At 36.8% G+C, this 19,239-nt stretch overlaps 2 long non-coding RNA genes and 4 other non-coding genes across 6 annotated transcripts; 1 reads left to right on the top strand and 5 right to left on the bottom strand.

Annotated features, from left to right (window-relative positions):
- Positions 1 to 313: 313 nt before the first annotated feature.
- On the bottom strand, positions 314 to 8,754 carry LOC122023419. The gene is made up of 3 exons (XR_006123120.1): positions 8,619 to 8,754; positions 1,131 to 2,104; positions 314 to 1,022 (listed from the first exon to the last, which is right to left on the bottom strand). It is a non-coding gene; the product is annotated as an uncharacterized LOC122023419 (long non-coding RNA).
- LOC122039367 lies at positions 7,788 to 7,881 on the bottom strand. The gene has a single exon (XR_006128198.1). It is a non-coding gene; the product is annotated as a small nucleolar RNA R11/Z151 (small nucleolar RNA).
- LOC122039370 lies at positions 8,033 to 8,126 on the bottom strand. Its single transcript, XR_006128200.1, has one exon. It is a non-coding gene; the product is annotated as a small nucleolar RNA R11/Z151 (small nucleolar RNA).
- LOC122039371 lies at positions 8,257 to 8,350 on the bottom strand. The gene has a single exon (XR_006128201.1). It is a non-coding gene; the product is annotated as a small nucleolar RNA R11/Z151 (small nucleolar RNA).
- On the bottom strand, positions 8,465 to 8,558 carry LOC122039369. The gene has a single exon (XR_006128199.1). It is a non-coding gene; the product is annotated as a small nucleolar RNA R11/Z151 (small nucleolar RNA).
- Positions 8,755 to 11,441: 2,687 nt separating the features above from the next.
- Positions 11,442 to 12,430, top strand: LOC122002425. The gene is made up of 3 exons (XR_006117651.1): positions 11,442 to 11,869; positions 12,002 to 12,115; positions 12,370 to 12,430. It is a non-coding gene; the product is annotated as an uncharacterized LOC122002425 (long non-coding RNA).
- The last annotated feature ends 6,809 nt before the right edge of the window (positions 12,431 to 19,239 follow it).

The following is a 19,239-nucleotide window of genomic DNA, read 5'->3' as shown; positions in this document are numbered from 1 at the left end:
TAAAAAAGACAATTTCTATTAAACTATAACCTTAGTTTGTAGACATTGAACTTGCTTACACCCTCCAACTTCACTAACCCATATCAATTTGATCTTTGCTTAGGAATGTTAACATCAAAGTCAATTACAACATCATGTTCCAAGAAAGGGAAGGGTAAATTCAACCCTAGAGTTCCCTCCTCTCCAGGAGTAAACAGATTCTTAGTAAAATCCTTAAACTATAATTTTGTTTCCCAAGATACATGTAAATAGACACACTAATAAATAAAATAGAGTCCCCAGATACCAACCGTGGCCTCAATCTTATATATTCATGATTATTTTACAAAAACAGGCACACAAGAATCTTCTCCTCCATGTATAAAATTTACAAAGTTGTACAAGATAATGTCTTGAAGCTTCATTACTATATATGTGCTATTAGTCATCTCTCTAAAAATAAACTCACTAATTGAAAGGACAAAAAAGGCCTAAAAGTTATCAATCCTCCTAAGGGATGATTAAGAATTGATGCAACTCAAGAAGATTCCCCTTATCACCTAATGAACCCTGTATTTAAAAAAATAAGGCAACTTGTTTGTATCCACCACCTCCCATCTAGCACGCTGCCCATCATTTCTAGGAGTACTTTTCCTCCAATTCAATGCCATTTGCAGTATTAAATCCGCAGCCTCAGGTGTTCCAATGGCCACCAATGGTGGATCAGCATATATACTAGTCTAGGGATGGCAGGTCACGTTTCAGATGCCATGGAACAAGCTGACTGTGACAGTATATCTTTGTTGGGAGAAAGAAAGACTACAAAGAGCAGCACAAAGTGATGTGAGTGGCAATAACCACCACTTTGGAGTATGTTAATGATCATTTGCAGTGACAGTGAGGGCATTTGAATATGAGATACGGAAGTGGGGAAGATGGTTGTGGATGTGAATGGAGGAATGATTGGGCTTACATCAGTCCTCCAATTAGTTTCCATGATCCCTTGTGAGATTCTTATCCCAAGATATGGATGCTTCGTGACTCTACAAAGATATCATTTCTAAGTCAAACATTAGTTGCCACTGAGCAATAAGAGGATGTGAAAAAGATACTTCATTATAAGAACAAAAATGTTTTTTTTCCCACTTTACCTTATATTTGTAGAAAGCTTCAGACTTCAGACCCCTGGATTGATCGGAGAAAAGTAAGCATAAATTTTAGATGAAGTCTTCTGGTTTAATCATGGAAGACGAGCGCACAAGAAAGTAGTAGTTAGCAGTGGTTAGCCATCATGCCTTGAGCCTCAATAACAGGAAACAAATGCTTCCCAGTTCCTGGAAGCTATCGTTGCCGCTGCAACATTGCAGCTAAAAAAGCGCAGAGCTTATGCCCAGAAGCAACAACTCATACGATTCTATCAGAAAATCTGAAATAAACAGAGGAATGAAATGCATTTTTTTTTTTTTTTTTCATATTGTCATACCTACATAAACAAATAAATTGTAGGAAAATGTGAATAGATACAAGCCGAGCCAGAAAGGTTCTGCTTTACAAAACTTTCGAGCCAAGCCAGAAAGCTACTAAAATTTTCAGCTGCAAAGTTAAGACAATATACATCTGGAATCAACAGAAATGTCTTGTCAGGTAATAAAATAAGACCAATTGTTAGTGCTAATAACTATCCCTGAAGCTTCTTCTCTTTAGCTCTCCGATGTAAAATGATCAATTCACTCAGAGATACTTCCATATAAGAATTTTTTTTTTAATTCATCGAGAATACCAAGGCACATTTGCTAACCTTCTTCATGTTACAAATTAATCAATCAAATGTCTTTAGGTGAATAGCTTTCCATTGATCCTTCGCCAAGTGGCTTGACAAGGAAGCTCTGAGTGGCATTATAAGAAGCTGATTGTTTGATATCCATCTGCATTGAATTTAGGGGATAAAGGCACCATCTAGTTCCTAATGAAATCAGAAGCTGAACAACGTAGTCATACAAATACCGCCTAATAGATATACAATGTGCAGGAGCAGTTATCTCAATGCTTTCAAGATGACGGCGGGTGTTCTCCTACTGAGTTTTCATTGACCACATTGTTGACATTAATCCAGCCGCTTATGCACCTAAGGAAAAAATCATCACTGGGCTACCAAGTGGTACTAAAGTGGCATTCAATCCCTTCTTATGATATCAGAGGCATTTGCAATAAAAACACTTTAAACATCTACATATCATTTAAATCTACTTTCACTTTATCACTTATTGAAACTTCACTTGATTGTCCTATCTAATAACTTTTACACATCAATCTTGTCCTTTCTAATAACTTAACACATCAATCTTAACATTCACCTCTTTAGTGTATGAATTTTTGTATATGTCATGTTCTAATAGTTAATAATCTAATCCATAGAGCATGACAAGTCATACCATAGTCATATAAAATTTATCTTTTAATCTAAGAAACACTCAACGATCACAGAAGATTCAACTATCTACTTATTCGTTCTATTCATTTCATCAATACAGTGACAACAATGCAATGACAACAATGCAATGAGTTCATAAATTGTAGTCAAGAGTATGGACCAGAAATATATCAGTGTCTGAAAGAGCAAAGAGTTGAATCAAATTTCCTAGTGCTGTAAGTTAGATTAAAGCATTCTTCATCATTTACTTAGTTATCTCTCTAATTCCATCAGTCTAACTAGGCTAAGGTACATGCAAAGGAGAAGATATCAAAACCATATCTTCCAACAGTATTTCAAGTGTCTATCCTCCAGTTCAGGTTGTTTCTAATAAACAAACTGGCTTTCAATGGCTGAGGGTGGATAAGATTTGCAACCAGGACTCTACGAGTAGATCAAATTCACTGATAACTTTTGGAGGATAGATGAGACCATAGGATGAGAAGGGGACAGCTCCGGTCCTTCTACAGAGGAGGCCCGGGGCGGAAAAAAAAGGTCCAAAATAAATTTGGATCCCAACTACTCAAGGCCCCAATTACATGCCTAAAAAGATAAAAGTAAAAGACAATATCAAAAGATTCTGAAATATGAATTTGGACCAAACTATTCAAGGCCCCAATTACATGCCTATAATACATAATACTAAAAAAAAAAAAAATTGGGCCCTCTCAAACTAGGGGCCCAGGGCCATCGCCCAGTGTCACCCTCCTCCAGGGCCGACCTGGAAGGGGAGCAAGACATGCCAAACGACACTTGGAAATTCATTCTCAGTTATACTGAAACAACTCAAAGCAATTTACTCTGATGCTATCTCGTATGCTTTTCCCCCGAGCAATGATACAACGGTTAGATCTTTTAAACGGTTAATCAAGCATCTATGGGTCGAATCCTAGCTACGGCATACTGTAAGGATTTTCCTCTAGTGGGATAACAACTCTAAGAACATTGACCACTTTGATGGATATCTACGAGCACTTCCCGATTTATTCTGATGGTCAATAGAAAACTTCCACAGAACCGGACCAGTCATCTCCAGGATTAGTCGGGTCGAAGAGCTGGATACCTAGATTATCAAAAGCAAAAAAAAAAAAAACTAGTAATGTATTAATATATTTCACATACTATATACTATTCAAATTTGAACCTGATTTTAAACATGATCCTGTGGTGAAAAAGAACATTTACTAATAAGAAAGTTTAGCATTGTTGATTAAACTGACAAGAAAAGCAGTTTAAAAAGGATATATGTGTATCAATGCCAGCAGATAATGAAAATGTTTAAATAGATTTAATTAGATATCATAATTGCTAATTGACACAGTTGAATTCATACATTGTACATTTAATAAAGCTACATGCTTGTATGCATGAACATGTGTTTCATTAACATGTTTATACTGAAAAAAAAAAATCAGTCCCTGAAATTTAACTGGAGTAAAAAATTTCCCTTCTAGATGTTTCAAATATGCTACTTAGGAGCTAACTCCTTAATTTTAAGGGATTATCTAAATTTATGTCCACCGTAAAAACTTCTAACTCTTTATAGACTTGTACTTGATTAAGATCAACTCATCTATAAAGGTCTATCTTACCTTAAAAAGTATAACCAATTTAAAAAGTCTCTTTCATCTCTCAAAGCTATAACAACCTTTTAAAGAGCTTTTAAAAATAAAAAATATAGATTTTTTAAGAATATATAGTTTTAAATTCTAAAATTATAAAGAAAATTTCTAAATTGATATAATATTTGAACCATATCATACTCCTGACCATAAAGAGAACTTACTCCGTCCAAGTTGGGTTTTTTTTCCAATAGTTGTTTCCAAGTATTAGTTGTAATAGACTCGTCAAATATATTGAGTATTTCAAAATTTCTTCTTAGGCAGCCTTTTCAAAAGGTAAGAAATTGGTGGATTTTCATCTTTGTTTTGTTTCTCAAAAACCAATCTCTATTATCGCCTTTGAGCACCCTTTCTACTAATAAGAAATGGTTGTATCTTTTGTCTCATCCTGAAGTTAGAGAAGCTTGATTTTCATGACACACAGGAAAGCCTCTTTGTGGTCAAGAGATGACAGTAGCTGTGGTAAATCAAGACAAGGCAAAGGGTAGCCTAGAGTCATTGAATATGTAGGCAGTGAGACACTGAAAGACTTAGGGATGATCAAACGTGGGCATCAAATGACTACAGGTTCCCTCTGAACAAGAAGCTGAAGATCAAGTCCTACTACCTTGCGACGGCCAAACAAGTTCTTTAACTCCTTCATTCTCATTACGTCTTCTTTAACTCCTTCAATCTCACAATGGAACGGGAATTGGTCTCAAGATTGAGACTAGTTGTCAATCAACCTGTATAGACGAAGGCAGGGTACATGCAATGTGTCAGGCAACAATGAGGAGATCTAGTCAAAGCCAAAATTTGAAGTGACGAAGGTCTCAAGTGGGTGATCTCAATGGGCCAACTAGGCCTGGGTAATGCTAGATCCCACCCTTTGTAACGACCCGACCCATTTGGCGGCCCATTTGGCGACCCTTGGGTCGTCGACCGTCGGTCGTGCCGTTACTCACTAAGACTTTTCACCCCTGGTCAATGGATTTTTGCCTCCCTAAGATTCGAACTCTAGATCTTCAGACTTAAGTACTAGAGTTTATGAATCCTGGTAACTTCACTTGGTTACCAGGATTCATAAACTCTAGTACTTAAGTCTGGAAGTCTAGAGTTCGAATCTTGGGGAGGCAAAAATTCACTGGCTAAGGGTGGAAAGTCTTAGTGAGTAACGGCACGACCGACGGTCGACGACCCAAGGGTCGCCAAATGGGTTGAGTCATTACAATAAAAATGCACCTTTTTATTGTAACGACCCGGTCCTTTGGCCTCTTGGGCGACCCTTGTGACGGCCCAACTAGCGGCCCTTATGTCGTCGGCCCATTTGGCGACCTCTCATGTCGTCGACCGACGACCCTTTGACCGTGCCGTTACTCACTAGGACTTTTCACCCCTGGCAGTGGATTTTTGCCTCTGGGACTCTAAACCTCCAGGCTTAAGTATTAAAGTTTATGAATCCTGATAACCAAGTGAGATCGCCAAAATTGACACAGGAGGTGTCCTCATATCGGTGGCTCCGGAGGAGACGCAGGACGCCTCCGTCGACATCGGAGGAGGCAGCATCCTGTAGCGCCGAAGGCGTCGTGCACATCGTCAGACGCCGCCCCACGAGAACGCCCGCGATCATCGCAGGCGCGATCTCGCGTACTGTGTACTCAATTTTTTTTTTCTGTTTTTAATAATTATTTATTTTATTTTATTTATTTAAATAATTTCCAAAGAAGATGTGTGAAAAATATATGATATTTCGAAGAGGCTTTTATAAATTCTAATTAAATTATCCTAATAAAATATATAAAAAATATATTTAAAATTAAAATAAATTTAAAAAAACTTATTAATTAATATTCTGAAAAAATTATTATTTTAAATTCATTTAAAAATTTTTAAAAATAAATAATAAATTTTATTTATATTCTAATATCTTTTTTATTATTTTAAATTTCATTTAAATTTTTAAAAAAATGTAAAAAAATTCTAAATTTTTTTTAAAAAACTCTAATAAATTATATTTATATTCTGATATTTTTTTTATTTTTAAAAAATTTTTTACTTGATATTTTTTACTATTTAAAATATATATTATTTAATTAATAATTAATTAAATAAATAATTAATTAATTTATATAATTATTATTATTATTATTATAGATACTTCCATTTTAATTTGAATTATTGATATATCAATTCTATTTAAATAAAATTATTTTAAATTATTTTTTCTAACAATATTAAATTATTTAATAATTGAGAACTTATAATAAATCAATATACAACTTATTTTTATATACACAATAAACATATTTATCTTATAATTACTATAAATAAATAAAAATACCAAAATTATATCCTCTAGTCCGTAAAGACAGATTCAACTGCATATTCTAAAGAAGAGTCAATGTAAGAATCATGGGTCGAGTACCTACAGAGAGCGAAATGCCAGTAAATCGAGATAGGAGTGAATGGAAGACCAGAGGAAGGAGAAGCCAATGCCTATGCTCTTCCGGGAACAGAAGGCAGTTTAGATCTCGCCTATACTATTGACACGACACGATATGATACCGAAACCATATCGTTCCAATCTGAGACCAAAATCTCGACACGGATCAAAATTTTAAACCTTAGCAGCAAGTGCAATGCTAACTCAATGTCTAACTCAATCTAGAAACACATAATCATTTATGATCTGAAATGCACTCGACGACTTTTAGCCCAAATCCTCTGGTCCGCTATTTGCGGACTAGAAAAGGGCCACTTGCATGCATTTGATGGGGAGTAATGGCCCCCACCTATTTGACACCCTCCTCTAGTCAACAAAAAAGTGGACCAAAGGATCCACGCTTGACGACTTTGAGGCCTCAGTTCAGGTAGTTGAAAACCTAATTTCTGGAAAAAAAAAAGGCATCTTTGTAGCTCTGCGATCCCTTGTAGATACCTGTCACTCAAACATTATAAGCTTAGGTAAAGGAAGCAAATTCGGATCAGAATTAGCAGTGGATAATACTGATATAGCATTGCTCATCGTTGGGAGAAGAAACACCTCAAAAGAAACAATAAAATATGAAACTTAAAACAAACGAATGATGATAGCAAATGTCTCATCGAGAACGAGGCTCCTCACTGGAAGAGAGCAGACGACGGAGGAAGATGGTGTGGCATCACCTCATACACAGTGACAATCGGAGAGATTAGCTATTCGACGCAGGAAAATTCAAGAACCCTAGATAATGAAAAACTCAAGTTTTGATAACCAGAGTTGATTCAAGAATCGTGAACCCAGTGGAAGAAGTCATTTTATTGGTGAAAAGAGCAGGCTCACAGCAGCGACAAGGATCAATGCCACTGCCCACACCAATTAAACTTACCATAGTATCAAACATCCATGAATAAATTCATTAAACAAAATGGAACTTTCAAACTGAAGAATGTCAAATCTGATAAAAAAAAAAGTAATCTTTGATGGAAAATCAAGGGTCAAAAGAGGAAAAATATCGTTCATTTTATTGCAAAGGAAAAAGAAAGGAAAAGGGCAAACTAGAGTTGAGTGTCTGTAACAATTGTAAGAACATAAACCAGAACACCAACTTGAAATACTCTAAGATAGATCTCGCCATCAGCCATTAACGAGAAGCTAAGAAACTACCAAAATATATAATATAATTCTTGAAAAACACCAGCATCGAAGAGGAAAATCAATATTTTTTAAAATGGGAAAATAACAGCATCGATACAACAGGCTTCAGTGTGTGTAACAACAATAGTAAGATCATAGACCGGATAGCCTCACTGAAATCCGCTAAGATCTTAGAGATCGTTCATCACAAGCCAATTTTGATCGTAGATATCGAATAAAAAGTAAAATATTAAACTAAGTGCTTGGACAAATAATTACTAACAATGTTGATCCATGAAGAAAACAATGGCATCAGGAGAAAAAGAGAAGCATTTTTTGGAAAAGGACAACGACCAACAAGAGATCAGGCTTCAGTGTGTGTAACAACAATAGTAAGATCATAGACTCTAAAGCCTCAACGAAATCCGCTAAGACCTTACAGATCATTCATCATCAGCCATTTTTATCCAGCAGACAAACAGTCCATGAAACGATAAAGAAAGGAAGCAATAATATTTTTTAATCATCTAAGAGACACCAAAAAACATGGCAAATCAATTTTTTGCGTGAAGAAACAAAAGGGATGGAAAGAGCTTCAGTGTGTGTAACAGCAATTTTGTGATCATAGACCAGAAAGTCTCACTGAAATCCGCTAAGATCGTAGAGATTATTCATCATCAGCAATTTTTATCGACGAGAAGAAATGCACAAAAAGATCGACGAAAGTAACAAATTTTCATCAAATAAGTAAAGAAACAATTTTTTTGAGAAAGGAAAGCAGAAATGATAGAAGAGGTAAAGCTTCAGTGCGTGTAACAACAATGTTAAGATCATAGACCGAAAAGCCTCACTGAAATCCGCTAAGATCATAAAGATCACTCATCAAAAGCTACTTCTCCAGCAGAAGAAGAAATCCATGAAACGATCAACGAGATTACCAAAACCAACATACCAACAAACAAGACTGAGATTGAAATCTGATAGCCGAATCGATGCTAAACCTACGAGCTGCGGTAGCTGCAAACTGATGAAATCGATATCTTCCGCTTTCTATATATAGACTCGAGAGCGAAAGATAGGAAACCGATTAGGGTTTGGTGATGGAACCGTCTCAGCCGTCCTATTTATGGGGAGAACCAAGACCAAATCGGTTAAAACAAACTGTAGTTGCTTATCCTTTAATTAATTTTAGGAAAAAAGCTTCCCAAATTTTATATATATATATATATATATATATATATATATATCAACTCTTTTTTTTATTTTTTTTAATTTTGAATTAAAAAATAATTAAAATATTTTTTAAGATTTTATTTTTAGGGTTCAAATTTTTCAATTGGATTATTTTTAAGTTAATTTTTTTTTAAAATATTTTATTTTTAGGATTTAAACTTCCCAATTGATTATAGTGTTTAGTTAAAGGAAATTCCATATTTTGGTTGGTACGCGCATCCTTTCTTATACCCCCGAATCACCACATCTTGTGAGGAAGACAAGGATTGAGAAAGTGGAGCTTGGCTCGCCCTGGAAATTACATTATGGAGATCTATATTGTTTTTCTTTTTATACAACCTTCTCTTTACCTCCTTAACTTAAGGTTGGTTTGAGTTAGCTGGTTTGGCTAGGCGGAATGGAACATTGGAATTGGTTATTGGCAGGATCGAATGGACTCGATGGAGACAAACAAAGATGTAGGTTACTTAGAGTAAGGTTGGTGGCGACCTTTGGACTGGACTCAAGAGATCGCTAGTTCGGGCTTAGTTCCTTCGTTTGCTTGCTCATTCGCTTCTCTCGGGGTCGGAATGGAAAGCTTAATAAGAACGTCGAATGAGATGCATAGGATGCCAGTATCGAGGTACTATGAAAGGTTAAGTATTTACGGAGTATTGTAATCTGTTTAGGGGGTATATTAATGTATTAGGGATTTATATAAAGAAATGTTGATTTTTTAGTTCAAAATCTAAAAAAATAATAGATATTATTTTTTAATTTTTAATTAAAAAAATTAATTAAAATATTTTTTTAAGATTTTATTTCTAGGTTCATGCTTCCCAATTGGATTATAATTTTTAAGCTATTTTTTTTAAAGATTTTACCGATTATAGTATTTAGTTAAAAGAAAAATTAAAATGAAATAAACTTAAGTATTTATGGAGTATTATAATATATTTAGGGAAAATTTAATTTCCAAAATATTCCTTATCCTAGGGTAGCAGCTATATAGTTATTATCACATATGGAAACTACTAAATAATTGTTACAATATATAAAACCTATCAAGTAATTGTTACAATGTTATTTCTTACTTCCAACGCTACTAGTTGTTACAACGTGCAGAAGATACTCTGTAGTTGCTATAACGTGTAAAAGCACTTAACTATTTTAAAATAATTTTGATTAATTTAAAGTGATGTTGATGAAGTTTAAATAATTTTGATCAGAGTATGTTGATAAAATAATATTCAAAGTTTAGGATTTAAGGTTCAATGCTTAAATATTCGGGGTTTAGTTATAACTGTGAAGCACTTAACGGTAACTACTACAATGTATAAAGCTACTTTATAGTGGTTATAATATGAAAAATAACTATTCACTTTAATCAAAATTATTATTCACAAATCATTATTATTGATACAGTTAACACTATAATCGAACTTGTAGTTTGATATATGACAAAGGGTTTAAAGTTAAATATTATGTGTTTAATATGTTGTTAAGTGTGCAGGTCACTTAACATTGAAAGTCCTAATTGCTTAGGAAGACCAGACATTAGGTATTGGAAAAACCTAGTGGGTTAGGATGATCAGATACTAGGCAAGGAGTCTTAATAGATTAGAAGGACAAGACACCAGGTAGAAATAGATGAGTTGATCTGGCAAAGAACTTGATAAATCAGCTAGACCAAACATCAAGTAAGAAAAGTTTTTGTGGGTTGATCAGACACTGAGCAAAAGTATAAGTCCAAACAGGTCAGTCAGATCAAATATTTAGCAGGTAAGTAAGGGAAGTCTTGGAGAGGTCTTCTATTTTGAGAGATAGTGAGGGCACATCCCATTCAGGACAATCTTAGGCATTGATTCGACTAAAGAAACTAACAGAGGTTTCTAAGTTAAGATTAGACAGTCCTAACTGTCAAACTCATTCATGCATTGTTTTTAAATTATTTTGCAAGACCTTTAGTATTACTTTTACTATGCTACCTCTGTTTTGTAAAAAAGCAAAGTTCAAGATAATCAAACGATTTGATTGATGAACTACGTGGTTTAGTCGACCAATCCCATATAATGAGATTAGATCATATTCGAATCAAGTCAAAAGAAAGGAATATTGATTGTGTCGATCAATAGCATTATTAGTCGATTGATCCTATTTGGCAACCGAAGATCAGATAAGATTGGATCAAGCAACAAAAGAAATAACATGGTTCAGTCGACTAAATAGGAATTTAGTAGACCAAACACATATGGTAAGCGAAGATCAAATAAGATCGGATCAAGGAGCAAATGGAAATTAATCAGATTGAGGAGTAAATGAAAATTTTAGATGTTCAGTCGATTGAACAGGGAGTCTGTAAAATACCAAAAATGAGTGAATCACCAAAAGGGAATTTTTTGAAATTTTTAGAAATTTTTCTGGAATTTTTCAGAGACCGTATGGACGAGTTTATGGGGATAAAAATTGGGTCTCGGGAAAGTCTGTTTGGGCTACCCTATTTAAGCGAGGAAATGTTTGATTTTTCTTTTTAATTTTTTTTTCTTTCTTTTATTTCCTTTCTTTCTCCGCCTCCTTCCCTCGCGTGCCCATTTCCTCACCCGACCCATGCCCTACGGTGCCAATGCCGCCCAACCGACGCACCAACTCCGCCAACGCTTGCGACGCCTCCTCTCCTCCCCTATGCGTACAAAAGCTTCGAGCCGAGCCTTTACCTTGCGTCGATTCTCTTCCTCTTAGCCTCTGCCCCGATCATCCTTGCGCCGACGCGAAGCCCTAGAGCTCGAGCCACCGCCCGATCGTCGGAAGGAAGGGCCACAATCGATGCCCTAGGTGTCGCCCTCTTCCTCTGCAGTGCGTCGTCGCCGCACGGAACAGCGCCGGCCACCTCCTTGCGATGCCCTAGCTTCCGACTCCAGCCTCTGTCGATCTACCGCCTGATCTACCCTCCAGCCAGCTGCCGACGATTCAACTCGAGTTGGTATTCTACAGGTACGAACAGGGGCATGTTGTGGTGCCCTAGACCTCTACCTTTAGCGTATTTCTCCTCTGCGTCTAGCTTGACATCGGATCGACATAGTTGAGGATGTATTGATTACTAATTGGGCATTAGAACCATGCTAGATATCTGATTTGGGGCATTCGTTGGGTGGTCAGCAGTGTCATCCAACTCCGACCACCAAACTTACAGCATCAAACTTCTCCGATCGCGGGTCAGCATTAGCACGATCGAAGTAGGTGAGTTTGTTTGGATTGGTTTGATTCAATATGTAGTAGATTGATTATTTAGGGATGGATTGGTTATTGGATAATTGTAGTATGCCAATGTCGAAGGAATAACTATTTGGATTTGATTAGAGGAGGAATTTATCCTTGCTGTAGTTACACCTAAAATGGGAATCTGGAATAATTAGGGTTCCTGGTGAATAAGGATTTTGGTTTAGCTATTTTATTTATAATAAAATTTAGCTAAACCATACAATTTATTACAGGATTCGGATTCGAGACGAGCACTTCGACATAGAGGTTGATTAGCTCTATCTATATTGGAGGCGGGTACCTTGACCAATCTATTTTGATATGTCTTGTTGATATGTTTAGTAGATTTTAGCAAGTAGTAATAATTATGTTTATATCTGCATCGGCATGTCACTATTTGTTCCCGAGCATGATTTGTTTGTTACTTGTTTAGCGTTCATGCCCTGTTTACTATTTATGTTATGGAGGTAGTGGCATGTCATGCTCTATGATATACCGGACTGGTTAGATACCATACCTAACCTGTGTACCTAGATCATATTATTTGATCCACGTATATGGTACATGTTTGTATGGAGGTAGATAGGATCAGGATATTTCTATGCTTAGTGTCATGCACCATCTCGCATGATTATATGCTGTGCGATAGTCGGCTCCATTATTGTTAAGCGCATCTGCACACACAACCACTCATGGGTTAGTGGTTTTTATTCAGGCATGGTGTGTGCAGCAGGTTGCTCTATTTGGCTCCGTTGGTTCGCTCATGGGTAGTGTGACGCAGTGTGGTAGCCGGCAGGAATCTCTCCTCTGGACTGGCTCAGGGAGATGAGAGCATTGCGCTCCCCACTTATGATTTGGGGTAGGAGGATAGGTGTACTCCGACATCATCCCGTCTACTCGGTCACTCATCAGGAGCAGTGACGACAGAGTGCACGGTTGTCACAGTCCTACCCACTCGGTCTCACCATCGTGTGTGAGATGGCTGATTGACATCACTAGGACATGTTATGGCATCATATGCATTATATGCATTTATTGCTTGTGGTTGCTGTACTTTATATGCTGCATTTTCGGTGGATGCATTGTTTGACATGCATACAGGATATGCATTTATTACTTGTATTTGCTGCACTTTATATGCTGCATATTGGATGGATGCAATGTTTGACATGCATACAGTATTTACGATACTCTGGGTCTGACGGCCTTGATATTATTATACCCAGGTCCTGGTTAGTATAGATACTCCTTTGTTTTACAGTTTTGCATTTTCTATATGATATCCACGAGATTGTATGTATATTTATTACTGCTGGTTATTATTTACTATGCATGTCAACTAGGTATCCGCTGAGTGTTAGACTCACACCCCGTTATTACCATTTTCAGGTTGAGGCTGTTTAGGAGGTTCCAGTCGCTAGTCCCCACCACTGCGCGTCGCGACGAGTTCGCACATTTCGATTTTCTTATTATGTTAGACTATGTTTTCAGACTTGTAGCTTTTGACATTTGGATCTTATACGTTTTGTTATTTGTCGATGAGTTTTCATTTGGATGTATGCTGGAATTTTGTGTTTTATGGTGTAGTTGAGTAGGATATCGGTTTTGTGTTTTATGGGTGTAGTTGAGTAGGATATCAGATTTGTGCTTTATGGGTGTAGTTGAGTAGAATTTTTGCGATGATTTCCTTATATTTGCTTTAGTTTCGTTGTTACTATTAAACTGCGTGGATGCTTGCTTATTGTACTTTTATTTTTTATTGTTATTGTTCCGGCCATATTGGCCGATGTATATGTGGCCCTGAGGACATTGTAGAAAGTTTCATATTGTCACACATACAGGGGAGATGTTGCCGAAATTTCTTCTGGCATGGACTACCTGGGGCGTGACAGAGTCAATTAACTAATAGAGGCTGGTTTTGTAGAAGATATGATCTGGACAGATAGTGAACCTGGACTTGAAGCTAGATAGATTGTTAATGCAATTGTCCTCAGGTCAATGTTGACCAGTTTGACTAAGCTTGAATTGGCTAGAGCTTAAGTTTTGATATTTGACAATATGTGAGAAAGAAGTCGAGTAAATCAAGAGAGGACTAGATACTTATCTTGAAAAGTTCTAACTAAATGTTTGGAGTGTTGGTGCTAGAAGACCTATTTCTGCCAGTTCTTGGGTGCTTGGAGTGTTGGTGCTGGAAGTACCAGATAATCAAACTTAGTTTTGATATTGGCAATGAGTTCAGAATTAAGGTGTATTATGATCTAATGACCTTAACTAAATGTGTACGAAAATCCTGGTTAAGGCTAAGTAAAGAAGCCTTGGTCGAGTGAATTGGATAAGGAAGTCCTGGTTGAGTGGATTGGCAGAAGACTTGGTAGATCGAGGATGTTGGGCAAAAGTACTAGGGGTCGAGGACACTAGGTTGAAGCTTTGGGAGTCGAGGACACCAAGCAAAAGTCTAGATGGGTCGAGGATCGGACGTCCAGTAGGAAGTCCTGAAAGTCAAAATCGAATGCTGAGCAAAAGTCTAAATAGGTCTAGAGGACCAGATATTTGGCAAACAAGAATTCGCTCATGAGAGGAATAGGTGAGGACACATTCCCCGAGAGGGAATAGTAGACATCAGTTTGAATTAGGGTTTCATTGGAAAACTAAAAATCAAGACTAGAAAGTCCAAATTGAACTGACTACTTTACACTTTATTATTATTATTATTATTATTATTATTATTATTATTATTATTATTATTATTATGTGTTAACTCTAGGATGTAGGAGTTAAAATTCTAGAAACAGCTGATCTAGGCACTTGGAAGGCATCAAAGCGTCTCGAAGGGATCTAGGTGTCATAAACCTAGCTCAACAGTAGGATGAGGTGACAGATTCTGATTGGCTAGAGCATGTTAGATTCCAGGCGCCTGGAAGCCAACATACTCTAGACAAATAGAGCTTCTCCAATGTCACACAACGTCAGCCATGATCCAAGCACCTAAAATGGATCCAATCTCTCCTAAAAGAGGGTTTAACTAGCACCTTAATCATCATTTTCCTATCACTGATCTTTGCTCTACTCCAAAACCTTTGTTATGACGCCCAAACACTACTTCGATAATCAACACCAAAGTTGCTACTCATTTAAGTTGTCGATAATATTTGTATTTGAAATACTTTGGTAATCATCCTACTTTTAGTGAATTACCTAACGAAAGTGATCACCGATCGTGGGCCTTGAACTAGCGGTCATTGGGCTATGAACCAAGTAAAAAGAAGGGTGTTAGCCTTGTGGTTGTTCTTTTTACTTTATTTTCTACTATGTTATGTCTCAAGTTACTTCGAAAATATGAAAAAAAAAAACACATGCACTATTCACCCCCACCCTTCTAGCTCTTTTCTTCAATTCTATAATTAGTATCAAAGCGGGGGCATTTTGAATAATTGCAACAGAATTTTGTTATGAAAAATCGTAACATAATTCTGTTATATAAAATCATAACAGAATTTTATTACGAAAAATCTTAACAGGTTTTTCTTCCATAACATCCATCGCATTGACCTCATCCAAATATGAGTCATCCATCAACAATCTCTACCTTGGCGAATATTCACCCTTTCGAAGAATACGAGTATCAGAATAAGCTTCATACGGATCTCTGGGTCTAGGCTTCCTTCCTCTAGCATTTAGAGATATAGATTAAGTTCAATCAATGCTTGAACTTATCTATGGTCATTGCTTTGTCAACATGTCTGCAGCATTGTCTATAGTGTGAACCTTCTCAAGTTGAATTTCTCCGGAAGCAATCAACTCTATGATCTTGTGAAACTTCACATCAATGTGCTTAGTTTTTGCATGATAAACCTGATTCTTCTCCAAATAGATAGCACTCTGACTATCTCATAACAATTTAACTCCACCTTGCTGAACACCCAGTTCTCTGACCAATCTTGTAAGCCATAAAGTTTCCTTCGCTGCTTTAACTGCTGCCATGTACTCGGACTCCATTGTAGACAATGCAATAATAGTTTGTATCATAGATTTTCAACAAATAGATTCTCCTACCATAGTGAACACGTATCCTGTAGTAGACCTCTTGTTATCTAAATCTCCTGCATAGTCTGCATCTACGTACCCGGTAACTAAAGGATCTTCCAGTTGTCTATTGAGCATGATGTCATAATCAGTTGTATTTCTCAAGTATCTGAAAAACTATTTCACTGCATCCCAATGTGTTCGACCAAGATTTGACAGAAACTTGCTTATCATACTAACTGCTTGCGCCAAATCCGATCTCGTGCAAACCATGGCATACATCAAACAACCAACTGCACTTGCATAAAGAACTTTTGACATCTCTTGGATCTCGTCATCTGTCCTTGGACACTTTGTACTGGATAACTTGAAGTGATGCGCCAGGGGTGTGCTCACCGACTTTGCATTCTTCGTATTGAACCTATCCAGCACCTTCTCCACATAGCTACGTTGAGACAACCATAATCTCCCTGCAGCTCTATCCTTATGAATCTCCATCCCAAGAATCTTCTTGGCCTCTCCCAAATGTTTCATGTCAAATTCCTTGCTCAGCAGCCTCTTCAATTTATCAACCTTTTTCATTTTCTTCGCAACAATGAGCATGTCATCTATGTATAGTAGTAAAAAAAACCAGTGATTCATCTTCAAGGCTCTTCACATATATGCAGCAATCATACTCATATCTCCTATATCCATTTTGAATCATGTATGAATCAAAACGTTTGTACCATTGCCTAGAAGATTATTTCAATCCATAGAGCGATTTCTTCAACTTGCAAACCAACCGCTCTTATCTAGGCTGACTAAATCCCTCGGGTTGTGACATAAAAATTTGTTCATCCAAATTTCCATAAAGAAATATCGTCTTCACATCCATTTGTTCCAGCTGCAAATTGTGATGTGTCACCAAAGCCAACACCTCTCTAATTGACGTATGTCTTACCACCGGAGAGAAAATTTCTTCATAGTCAATCTCCTTTCTCTGTGAATATCCCTTTGCTACCAACCAAGCCTTGAACTTTACTTCTCCCCCTGACATTACTTCATTCTTTTTGAATATCCACTTGCACCCTATAACTTTCTCTCCTTTAAGAAGTTCCACTATATCCCATGTTTGGTTCTTATGCAATGACTCCATCTCCTCTGCCATAGAACATGTCCACCTGTCCTTCTCAGATCTGTGTATCGCCTCCTGAAAAGATGTAGGGTCTTCGATACTAGTGATAAGCGCATAAGATACAAAGTCTTTGAATCCATATCTAGTGGATGGTTTTACGACTCGTCTCGTTCTACCACTAGCTATAGTGCGATGCTCCGTGTGCTCTGAGCTCAGCAAGAGGGGAGGGGTGAATTGCCCTACAAAAATTAAACCAAAAACCCTTCTCGGATATTCAACTAATTTAAAAGACATTTGTAATAATAAAATTAAGAGACTAAAGGAAAAGAGCAGACACAAGAGATTTACTTGGTTTGCAATCAAGGGATTGCTAATCCAAGGAAAGTAAGTGCACTATCTGTTTATCTCCTTCGGGCAAAGTAGCCTCTTTACAGCATTGACAACACAAATAAAAGAAACAGAATTGAAAGTACAGAGAAAACTGATTACAAGTGAGTTGTTCTGACTGTGCAGATCAGTGCTATATTTATAGCACCGGTCGGGACGCCCCGAATGGGTTCCAAGCGCCCAGGGGGGGATAAAATTTTATCCCCCGACGATCAGATCGCGTCTAACGCGATCCTGGTCAAAATCCAGGTCTGGGCGCCCCGGAGCCCATAGTCAACAACGTTGACTTTTTCACCTCCGGTTCAGCTCGTCTCGGTCTGGGTCTTGTTCGCTTCGGATCCGCTAGCTTGGGTGATCTCGGCCATCCGGAATAGGGCTCACCCGAACCCAAGTTCTGACCTTCTCCTCGAGCAGCCTTCCTTCCCGGTTTCTCGTCCCTCGAACGCCGCGCACGTTCTTCTCGTCCACCGGAGTACTCTTCCGCGGTCACCTCGTCCCTCGGACGCCCCGAGCCCGTCGGCTCTCTCCCGTGCCGTCCTTCTCGCTAGCCGCGTTTTCCGCTCGACTTCCTGTGTTCCTAAGCTCCTGCACACTTAGACACAAGGGTTAAACAAACGCAGGACCTAACTTAGCTTGTTTGATCACATCAAAACACCTTGGGGTTCCAACAATCTCTCCCTTTTTGATGTGAGCAACCAAAGTTAAGTTAGGGTAAACATATGCAATAAAAATAATTTATATTAAAATAAATTCAAATATTTTTCAATTGAAAAATTATATATCTCCCCCTAGACTTAACATCTATCACCCCCTTTGATCACATAAAAATAGGGGTTCTTAAACAAGTCTAAGGTAAAAACAAATTTTCTATGGCAAATCTAAAAAAAAAAATTTCTAATTTTCAGAAAAAATTTCTAAGTTGATTTTCATAAAAAAAAAAAAATCGAAGGCAATTTTAAAAAAAATTCTTAGTCAAGAAAAATTTTAAGGCAAAAAAATATTCTAAGTTAACTTTCATAAACAGTTTCTAAGGTAATTTTTAAACAAAATTTCTAAGTCAAGTTAAAAAAATATTTTCTAACACAAATTGAATAACTCTTTTAAAGCATTAAATAATTTAAATTAATGTTTTTTCAGTTAGTCAATTAAACTTTTCATTTCGATACTTGACTTCCAGGTCGTGGCGAGACACTAAGCCTTCTTGGTTATTGGAGCAACAACCACTTCCTTAAACAAAGCCTCATAATGAAATTAGTTGTTTAATTTCCTTGCTGAAAATGCTAAGTCTAATTTAAATTTTAAATTAAACAGGTTTTTGGAACCCAGTAGAGGTTCCTACCTATAGGATTAACCAAGTATTTCCTAGGTACATAGATTTTTGATATATTTCTAATTTGACTTTGATGAAATCTATAATACCAATTTAAACCTCTATAATTTCTAAAAGTAGAAATATTTGGACCATTAGATTTTTTCAATCTTTCTATTTCTTCTTTTAGTTTTTCATTTTCAATTATCAATTTTTCAAAATCCTCTATAAAACATGACTTTGCCAAAATTCTTTTTGTTTCTAAAA

The sequence above is a fragment of the Zingiber officinale genome, chromosome 1A (assembly GCF_018446385.1).
Source record: "Zingiber officinale cultivar Zhangliang chromosome 1A, Zo_v1.1, whole genome shotgun sequence".
Classification (NCBI taxonomy): Eukaryota; Viridiplantae; Streptophyta; class Magnoliopsida; order Zingiberales; family Zingiberaceae; genus Zingiber; species Zingiber officinale.
The sequence above is the reverse complement of the archived record's forward strand: the minus strand, read 5'-3'. Positions and strand labels throughout refer to the sequence as shown.